Genomic DNA, 9,863 nt, shown 5'->3' with positions numbered 1-9,863 from the left:
GTACAACAATGTACATTTAACATGTGTAAAAGATTATTAGGTATAATACAACAAAGAAAATGGATCTGGAAAATACTTGTTTCACCCAGGTCATTACTTAATAATGCACTAATGAGTAGTCAGTTCATTACCAATTCTGGCTGGTTAGGGCTTTAAAAGTGTTTTCAAAGGCTATGACAATCTACCCTTAAACTTAAGTGTTACACAAACATACAAATTTATATTTTCTGATAAAACTGAAAACCAGGCTCCATCCAAAAAATGAGAACAAAAGATATGTGGAGCATGATGTCCCTGGAGAGCCACTGGGCCTCTCCCCTTTATCTGGGTTAAAGGCATTGCTCTACGTGAGCTAGACTGGGAATGACTCTCAAAGTGGGTCTACAATGCTCTTGCCTGTAAAAACAAAAAAATGTGTCGCGTTCACTTTGTTACATTATTATTTCTTGAGCTGCTTGCAAACTCAGTCAGTAATCTGTAGACTGTGGCTAAAAGTGAAATATTGACTGTTGTAGTTCATTTATATCACCTTGTTATTTAATAATTATTGTTTTAAAAACATATATTATTTGTGATATTTGGCCCACTGAGAAAATATTAATTTAAAGGTTTCCTAACTGGGGAGGCAATCAACTCGAAAAAGAGAGCTCAGGTACAAAAATAAATTACTAGTATAGTTAATGACAATGTGTGTGTGGACCTGAACAGTGACACGCCCTTGATACTAAAATCACACACACACACACACACACACACACACACACACACACACACACACACACACACACACACACACACACACACAGTCAGAGACACCACACATTGTTTACCTGTGACTAAAGGAGCTCAGGAGAGTTTCTCAGTTTAAGTGAGTGTGTGCTCTTAACTCTCAGCACTGTATGGTGGGTATTAATGGTATTAAACATCCAGCGTTTCGACTTATCTAATGAATATCTACTTTTAAACGCTGCTTGTTTGTAACTCAGTCCTCTGGCTGCTCCTTCGCATGGAGGCACAGTGCAGTAATTAACATGGGATTTGTTGATGTCAATAGGAAGGACTTGTTGATGCAGTGATGTTTAAATTAGTCTCTGGAGAGATTCAGTTCTCTCTTTCTTTATTTGGCTCTCTCTCTCACTCTCCCACTCACTCACACACACATAGGCACACACACATACAATCTTCTACAAAAGTTCGGGCGCCCCTGGTCAAATGACATGTTTCGTTGATTTATTAAGTGAATATAATTTAATGCTTCCTCTACAGAGAAAATATATCTCCACATTTTAATGCACAATTTACTTGCTGAAGTGAACATAATGGGGGGAAAATAAATAATGAAATGTGGTCTGTGCAAAAGGTATGACACATTTTGTTTCTTAAAAATTTCCCACAAACATTGAACAGAAATACTTGAGTATGTTCTCCATACAGAATGTATTAACCCAGTTTCACTGGCAAGAATTACTGGAAAATCTATAAAACAAGTCACTTGACCAGACGTTTGCATACAAGTGTACACGTACAAATAAAAGCAGAAGTGTATTTGGTAAATGTTAAATGTTACTAGTTGATTTTTATTCTATGTCAACATTCACATTTCAAGCAAACATGGCCAAGAAGGAAAGAAGGCTGAAGGAGGCCAGGTATAATAGCATAGTATGGTATAGTACAGTATAAGTCAGCTTCTGCATTTTCATTCAATATCAGTAATACTAAGATTTTGAGCAAATTATTTTATTTGTCAATATATGTCAGCATCTTTCTGAGATCAACATAATCTGTAACTAGAAATGTATTTAAAATAATTTTTCATATCTTCATATCTAATTTTGCTAATATGTAATTGTTCATACTGAACAGTAAATAATAGTGATTATAATTATCAGTAGTAAGTACTGGCCAGTAGAGGTTTTCCACTCCAGTTGAAGTAGATCCAGTGGCTTGTGTCTGATTTTCCTAAAACAATTAGCCTGCTTGCTTTTCAAAAACCATAAAACAGAATGGACTCCCAGATATCAGATAAACTTTTTTCATGCATATTACAAGCAGAATTCATTATTAAAATCTGTTCATTACAGTATCACCCTCTTTTCTTTTTTAGAGTAAATAAATAAAGAGTCCTACTTTAATAGCATCACATTTAGAGTTGGGTCAGCAGTGTGTATTTGTATATTTGTTGATTTCTGCTTTTGAATAGTGTGATGTTAAGCTTTCATAAGATGAAGCGCTGTTTTACTGATAGGCCTAGCAGTTTCTTAGTTCAGGAAAAAGATTTCTGTCACTGATCTATAGAAGCTTTTAAGCGCAATAAGGATTCACAGAGCATGCAGACATTGCAGAACAGTCAGTGAGTCAGTGACCATCTGTACACTCTAGTTAAAGTGCTGATGCATTTGAGCTTTGAGCTCTACAGTGATGCATTAGGTTGCAGTAAGAAGCTTTGCAAACATCTACTACTACTAATAATAATCCTAATAATGCTACTACTAATCCTACTACTACTGCTACTACTACTGCTACTGCATGTACTTCTACTTATGCTACTACTACTAATCTTACTACTACTACTACTACTATTGCTTCTACTTCTACTTATGCTACTACTGCTCCTACTACTACTACTGATCCTACTTCTACTACTGCTGCTCCTACTTCTACTACTACTACTGCTCCTACTACTACTACTGCTCCTACTACTACTACTACTGATCATACTTCTACTTCTACTGCTTCTACTTCTACTTATGCTACTACAACTAATCCTATTACTCCTACTACTGCTACTGCTTCTACGTCTACTTATGCTACTACTAACAATAATCCTACTACTGCTACTGCTCCTACTTCTACTACTACTACTGCTCCTACCACTACTACTGATCCTACTTCTACTACTACTACTACTACTACTATTACTATTACTACTGCTCCTACTTCTACCTATGCTACTACTACTAATAATCCTAGTACTACTACTAATCCTACTACTGCTACTACTGCTTCTACTTCTACTTATGCAACTACTAATAATAATCCTACTACTACTACTACTACTACTACTACTGCTTCCACTTCTACATATGCTACAACTAATAATAATCCTACTACTAATACTAATCCTATTACTTCTACTACTGCTCCTACTGCTACTGCTTCTACTTCTACTTATGATACTACTACTAATCCTACTACTACTGCTACTATTCTACTAATACTGATGCTACTACTAATAATAATCCTACTACTACTACTAGTGCTCCTACTTCTACTTGTGCTCCTCCTACTACTACTACCACTGCTCCTACTACTACTACTATTACTACTGCTACTGCTTCTGCTTCTACTTATGCTACTACTAATAATAATCCTCATACTATTACTAATCCTAGTACTACTACTACTACCGCTCCTACTGCTACTGCTTCTACTTCTACTTATGCTCATACTACTAATCCTACTACTACTACTACTACTGCTACTGTTTCTATTAATACTTATGCTACTACTAATAATAATCCAACTACTACTACTTCTACTACTGCTCCTACTTCTACTACTACTGCTCATACTACTGCTACTACTACTGCTCCTCCTACTACTACTACTACTGCTAGAGCTTCTACTTCTACTTATGCTACTACTAATAATAATCCTCCTACTACTACTAATCATACCACTACTACTACTGCGGCTCCTACTGCTGCTGCTTCTACTTCTACTTTTGCTACTACTACTAATTATAATCCTCCTACTACTACTAATCCTACCACTACTACTACTACTGCTCCTACTACTACTGCTTCTACTTCTACTTATGCTACTACTAATAATAATCCTACTGCTACTACTAATCCTACTACTACTTCTAAATATGGTATTACTAATAATAATCCTACTACTACTACTGCTCCTACTACTACTGCTTCTACTTCTACTTATGCTACTACTATTAATCCTACTACTGCTACTACTTCTACTTATGTTACTACTAATTTATAATTCTACTACTACTACTAATCCTACTACTACTACTACTGCTACTGCTTCTACTTCTACCTATGCTACTACTAATAATAATAATCCTACGACTACTACTGCTACTGTTTCAACTAGTACTACTGCTTCTACTACTGCTTCTGCTTCTACCTCTTCTAATGCTACTACTACTACTGCTGTTAGTTTTACTACTATTACTACTGCTGCTCATTCTACTACCACTACTATCAATATTTCTACAACTATTGTTACTACTACTGGTATTACTTTTTACTATTAATATATCACTACTACTACTTTTTCATATTACTACTGCTTCTCCTACCACTGGCACTACTAATACTGATACTACTAGTACCACTATTGCTGCTATTACTAGTACTACTAATGATCATACAGATCACTTCTTTCTAAAGAAAATGAAGATGAAGTGAAGTAAGAAAAAAGACTCAATAAAGAAAGAAGAAGGAAAAGAATGAACAGCACAATTTAACAGTGTAAAAAATCTAGTTAATATTAAAATAAACATGATGGTATATATAAAATTATATAGGCAGTTAATGAAAGGATTTGCGAGCTGGTATGATATGATACCTCATTTATGTCAGGAATCTGACACCTGCATTTTGATTCTATAAATTTGTAATAGAGCTATTTGGTAAGGCAGATAGGATACAAGAAATACGGTTTTGTTGACAGCAAAACATTCATGAGTTTTTCAGTATCAGCAGTTCAGAGAATGTCATGTTCTTTACAGATATTCTGGAGGTGACAGTATGCCCTTTTGCACACTTTGAAGCTAGGTTCACAGTCTTAAAATGACTCCTAGATTCTTGATGCAGTTTTTGGCCTTCACAGATAGAGAGTCTAAATACACAGGATTTCTGTTTTCTCTGTGCTTCTAGTTCAATAACAAGAGTTTCAGTCATATCTTTCTTCAGTTCCAGGAAATGAGGCTGAAACTACTGTCATCACTGTAGTCATTTAGTGTTTTTTTGGGCAAAAACACATTTACTCAAGATAAATAGTTTTAAACTATTTGCATAAGTACCAAGGAGGATCAGTAGTTTGAAAAATGTATGTGTGTGTGTGTGTGTGTGTGTGTGTGTGTCTAAGACTTTTGAACAATAGTATGTATTACTTTTCCTTTCACTCTCTCCATTGTTCATATGCATACAACAGTCACATGAAGGCAGTGTTGCATTTATATAGACAGATATCTGCTTTTTTGCATTTTCCCATATTTTCAGCAACACACCTTCAATTTAGTGTAAAACATCTAGTAATTAATCTATCTATTATTTTTAAATGAAGACTAATTCTCAGTGAGTAACATTAAAGTCAGACATACTGACTCTTTGTCATCAACCCGTCTATCCCAGGTCAGAGTTACCTAGAACCTACCTTTTTGTTCACTCAGTAGGTAGAGGTCTGCCTGTGAATTAGATTGAAAATAATAATTTGCTAACTACAGTATGCTGAGCAGATGACAGAAACCACCCATAACTGATTTAGTTTGCATTAAATATAGCAATATAATACAAGTTATTTATTTTTCAGGAGATATTACAGAGGACATTGCTTAACATGCATAAGAATGAACATCAGAAGAAATATTGTGAAAATCTAGGAGCTTCCAAACATGGAGTTAAAAAAAATATGAAAAGATACAGAGAAAATTGGACTATGACCAATGGCTATTTAAGGGGTTATTATTACATACTTCTCTAACCTATCAATAGGTCATCCGGTCTGCATTGAAATCCTTTGCACTACTCCATAATAAGCCATATTATGAAATAAGCCTAGGTTTTTAAGGGTTAACAACCATGCAAGACCTGACAGACCGCCAAAACTGTCACCATCAGATAAAGTACTTAAAGTTTTATCTTTGAGAGAGAGGAGAAAATCAAGTTTCACTCTTACTCCAGATCTGAAAAAATCCACAGGTGTTTCTGTCCATCCTTCCACTGTGAGACAACAACTTAACACTATGAGTCTGAAAGGATGTGTAGCTGTCAAGTAGCTGTTACTGAGAAAAGAAAACAGACACAAAAAGAAGAAACTTCACAAATCAAATAAAGGAGCTGCTGGTGTTCTCAAAATGATGGACTGACCACACCAGAGTCCAGACCTCAACATCACTGAATGTGTTTCGGAATATTTGGATTATGAGAACCAGAAAATGCAACTAAATTCAAAGACTGAACTTTGGAAGTGTGGAAAAATATCCCTGCAGCAAAGATTGGACACACTAGAGTTGATATTATATTTGGTTGTTGAGGCTTCTGTGTAATTTACTGGGCCAAAACAAAGTGGCTGTTTTGACTGGAAATTAAATAAACAGTGGTGGTCTCTGAGATTTGCACTGTGCTGTGTATCTTCGATAAGTACTTTAGAGGCTTCAGTGAACTTCTCTCACTTACTACTAATGACACCAGGCTCAGAGCTAAAAACAATCAAACAGTACTTGAGCAAGTAAATGAAAGAGAGAATCATCACCTAGACATCATACTTATCTCAACTCTTAAGATCACTATAGTCTATAGACTGTGCATACATAATCAGGCCAATGCAGGCCAATACCAGACTCCCTGCTTTAGCTCCTTCATTTTTAATGCTGCTGTATCATCTTGCATCTCCAGATCAAATGTTCCAGCCATTTTGTCATGTGTTTACCAAATGATCTCTGAACAAAGGATCTGTACTATGAGCAGTCTGACTGATCCATTTGGGGTCTAAGTTAAAGGTGACTCCTCTTTTGAAGCATCAAACACAGTCAATGTACTAGTAACCTATGTGCTTTTTTCTTTTTTTGGACTGTGACATATTGGAGCTAGCATGCCAATAAAGCTGAGCTGGCAAGTGTGCTGATTAATGGCCACCATTTCGAGTGTATTCTGCACATGGTTTAGTCCAAGATACAGATACCACTTGAAAACCTGTCATCATTTTGTATTATTAACACGCAATTTGTCAACCCCAGAGTTCATGTGTTTAATGGCCAACTTTGGTGTCATTCAACCCAACTTGACCTCCCATATGTAATTTGTTAATTCAGTAAAGTTAAACAGCCATCTTTTTTGCTTTTAGCCTTTGTATCGACATAAAGGCTGCAGAGACGTAATCAAATAGAAGCCTGCCTGTTTGTGCTTGGCTGATGGTACAGGTGTGATCGTTATAATGACTGGCTCTCAGGTTATTTTTACATCTATAAAAAAAGGACCATAGTTCACGCAGCAAGAAGTGCGAGGTCTCCTGTGACAAATGAGATCATTATCTCTGTATGGTGAGAATAAATTACCTGTTGAATCTCTTAACAACTTAATGAGCAATTTTCTAATTCTACAGGCATGAAAGAGAAAATACCCAATGTTCTTACTACACAGACAAAAGGAGAAAAGTGGAGGCTATTACACAATGTAAAATAACAGTTCATGGGCCCCAAGCTGGATAATCTTTTCTGGCCTTTTGTTGCTCTGTTCTGCACATCTGCAGAGCAATTCTAGTAGTGCCTTACATATATTCTCATAAACTAAATAGACTTCAGATATTGCAATAGTATGCTAGTTAAAATACTTTACTAACAAATTAAAGACAGCTTAAACAGCTTAAAGACAAGATATTTAATGCTTCAACAGATTAGCTTGATTGTTGGAACAAGGGTATGTTTACCACTGTGTTACATCACCTTTCCTTTTAACAGCATTCAATAATGGTTTGACAACTGAGAACACCAATTGTTGTAGTTGTGAAAGTAGACTTTTTCCCAATTCTTGCCTAGTATAACACTTCAGCTGCATCCACAGTCCAGGGTCTCATTGTCATATGTTGTATATTGCCCTGTCTACCAAGCCATGCTGTTGTAACATGTAGAATGTGGCTTGGCATTGTCTTGCTGAAATGCAGGGGCATCCCTGATAAACACACTGTCCATTTCTGGACGGTAGCATATCGCTGGAACAAAACCAGACAAAAAGTTGAAAATGTCTGTTGCCCTTTACATATTGTGTTAATTTCATGATGAATGGACTAAACGTACTTACAAAAAAGTGTGGTTCCACTCACTTACATTTGAAGTATGTTTTTGTCTTTCTCCTGTAAAGTTATTATTTTGGAGATCTGAGGTTTTGTTCCGACAGCAGAGATATGTTGTTCCAAATTGTGTGTCTGCCCCTCTGCATTAATGGTAACTTCACAGGTGTGCAAGGTACCCATGCCATGGGGACTAACAGTTCCTTGTATCATGAGAGACACTGGCTTCTGAACAAACAGGATGGTCCTTGGCCTGGAGAACATAACATCCTTTTATTCCTACATAAACTACATGAAAGGTGGACTCATCAGACCACACCATTTCCACTTTGTGTAAGTCCAACATGGATGAGCTTTGTTCCATAGAGTTCGGCAGTGTTTCTGGATGTTGTTGATATATGGATTGTGCTTTGAGTAGTAAAGTCTTCATTTGCTTTGTAGATTCAGCAATGAACTGTGTTTACAGACACAGGTTTTCCAAAGCATTCTTGAGCCTATTATCATTACAGAAATATGCAGTTTTTTATGCAGTGGGCGCAGTCAAAGGTCATGGACATTCAAGAGAGTTCTGTGGATATTCTGAATCTGTTAATAAAGTCATGAACTGTGTACAGTGAAACCTTCTAATCATTTGCAGTTCTGGCATGAGAAACAAGGGACCTCACTCAACACCTTGGGTACGTCATGTAAGAACAGAATATACACACACAGACAAGAGCACAAAGGTGTGCAAAATTATATGGTTTAAGAACGTTATGAATCAGATACTTACTTTTTCTTAGGACTGTGCTTAAGAATATCTCAAATTTGAGAAATAGCTTAGTAAGATATGTTGAATGAGGCTATGTTTAAAAAATCAATGAAGGTATTAAGGTAAAACATAAAAAAATATTTTCTGTGCTGTTTTCAATTAAATTGCTGTAAAAGATAGAATTTACAAATCACTGCTTTTTGTTTGTATATGAACTTTGTTCTGATTGGCTGTCCTGTATTGCGCCTCAAGAAGAGAAAAAAGGCAGGTTATGAGGTTAAACTACTGTAAGTTGAACAGGGGAATATGTAAATGTATTAGTTTTTATGACTTCACAGAAGTAGTAAACTTATAATGAGTTTTAAATTTCAACGCTTAGTCCAGTGGTTTCAACATGGTCCTTGGCCCCCAGACAGTCCATATTTTTCCTTCTTCCTTAAGTGTTTGAAGTTAGGGTGGAGTAAAAACGTGGGCCATCAGGGGGCCCTGAGGACCAGGTTGCGAACCACTGGCTTAGAATTGTGCTGCTAAGGATCTCCTAAAAGGGAATAAAAAGGGGTGGGGTGGGGGGTGAATGGTAGGTTTTGAAACTTTAACAATGTTCACATACTACATCAAACTATCTAAAAATGATTTTTCTGTTTATATATCCACCCTGCGGTGGACTGGCGACCTGTCCACGAGTATCCTGACTTCTGCCCAATGACAGCTGGGATAGGCTCCAGCACCCCCCGTGACCCTGAGAGCGAAGCGGCTTAGAAAATGTGTGTGTGTGTGGGCATGTATGTGTGTGTGTGTGTGTGTGTTTATATATCCTTTGATTTAAATATAGCATCAAATACAGTAACAATCCAGTTTAGAGGTAAAATAAGGTTGTGTGCTCACTGGGAATACTAGTTGGACAGCCTTAATCAGCAGCACATCTGATCACCCACACATACAATTAGCAGGACTGAATGCACCAGAGCAAAAACAGAGTAGCTGTACTAACGTTTAAAATGTGTTGTCTTCACTGAAATCTTCTGGGTCATGGGGAAGCTGGAGCCTATCCCAGTAGTCATTGAGTGGAAGGCACAAC

This window comes from Pygocentrus nattereri, chromosome 11 (assembly GCF_015220715.1).
Source record: "Pygocentrus nattereri isolate fPygNat1 chromosome 11, fPygNat1.pri, whole genome shotgun sequence".
NCBI classification, from domain to species: domain Eukaryota; kingdom Metazoa; phylum Chordata; class Actinopteri; order Characiformes; family Serrasalmidae; genus Pygocentrus; species Pygocentrus nattereri.
Note: the sequence above shows the minus strand (reverse complement) of the source record.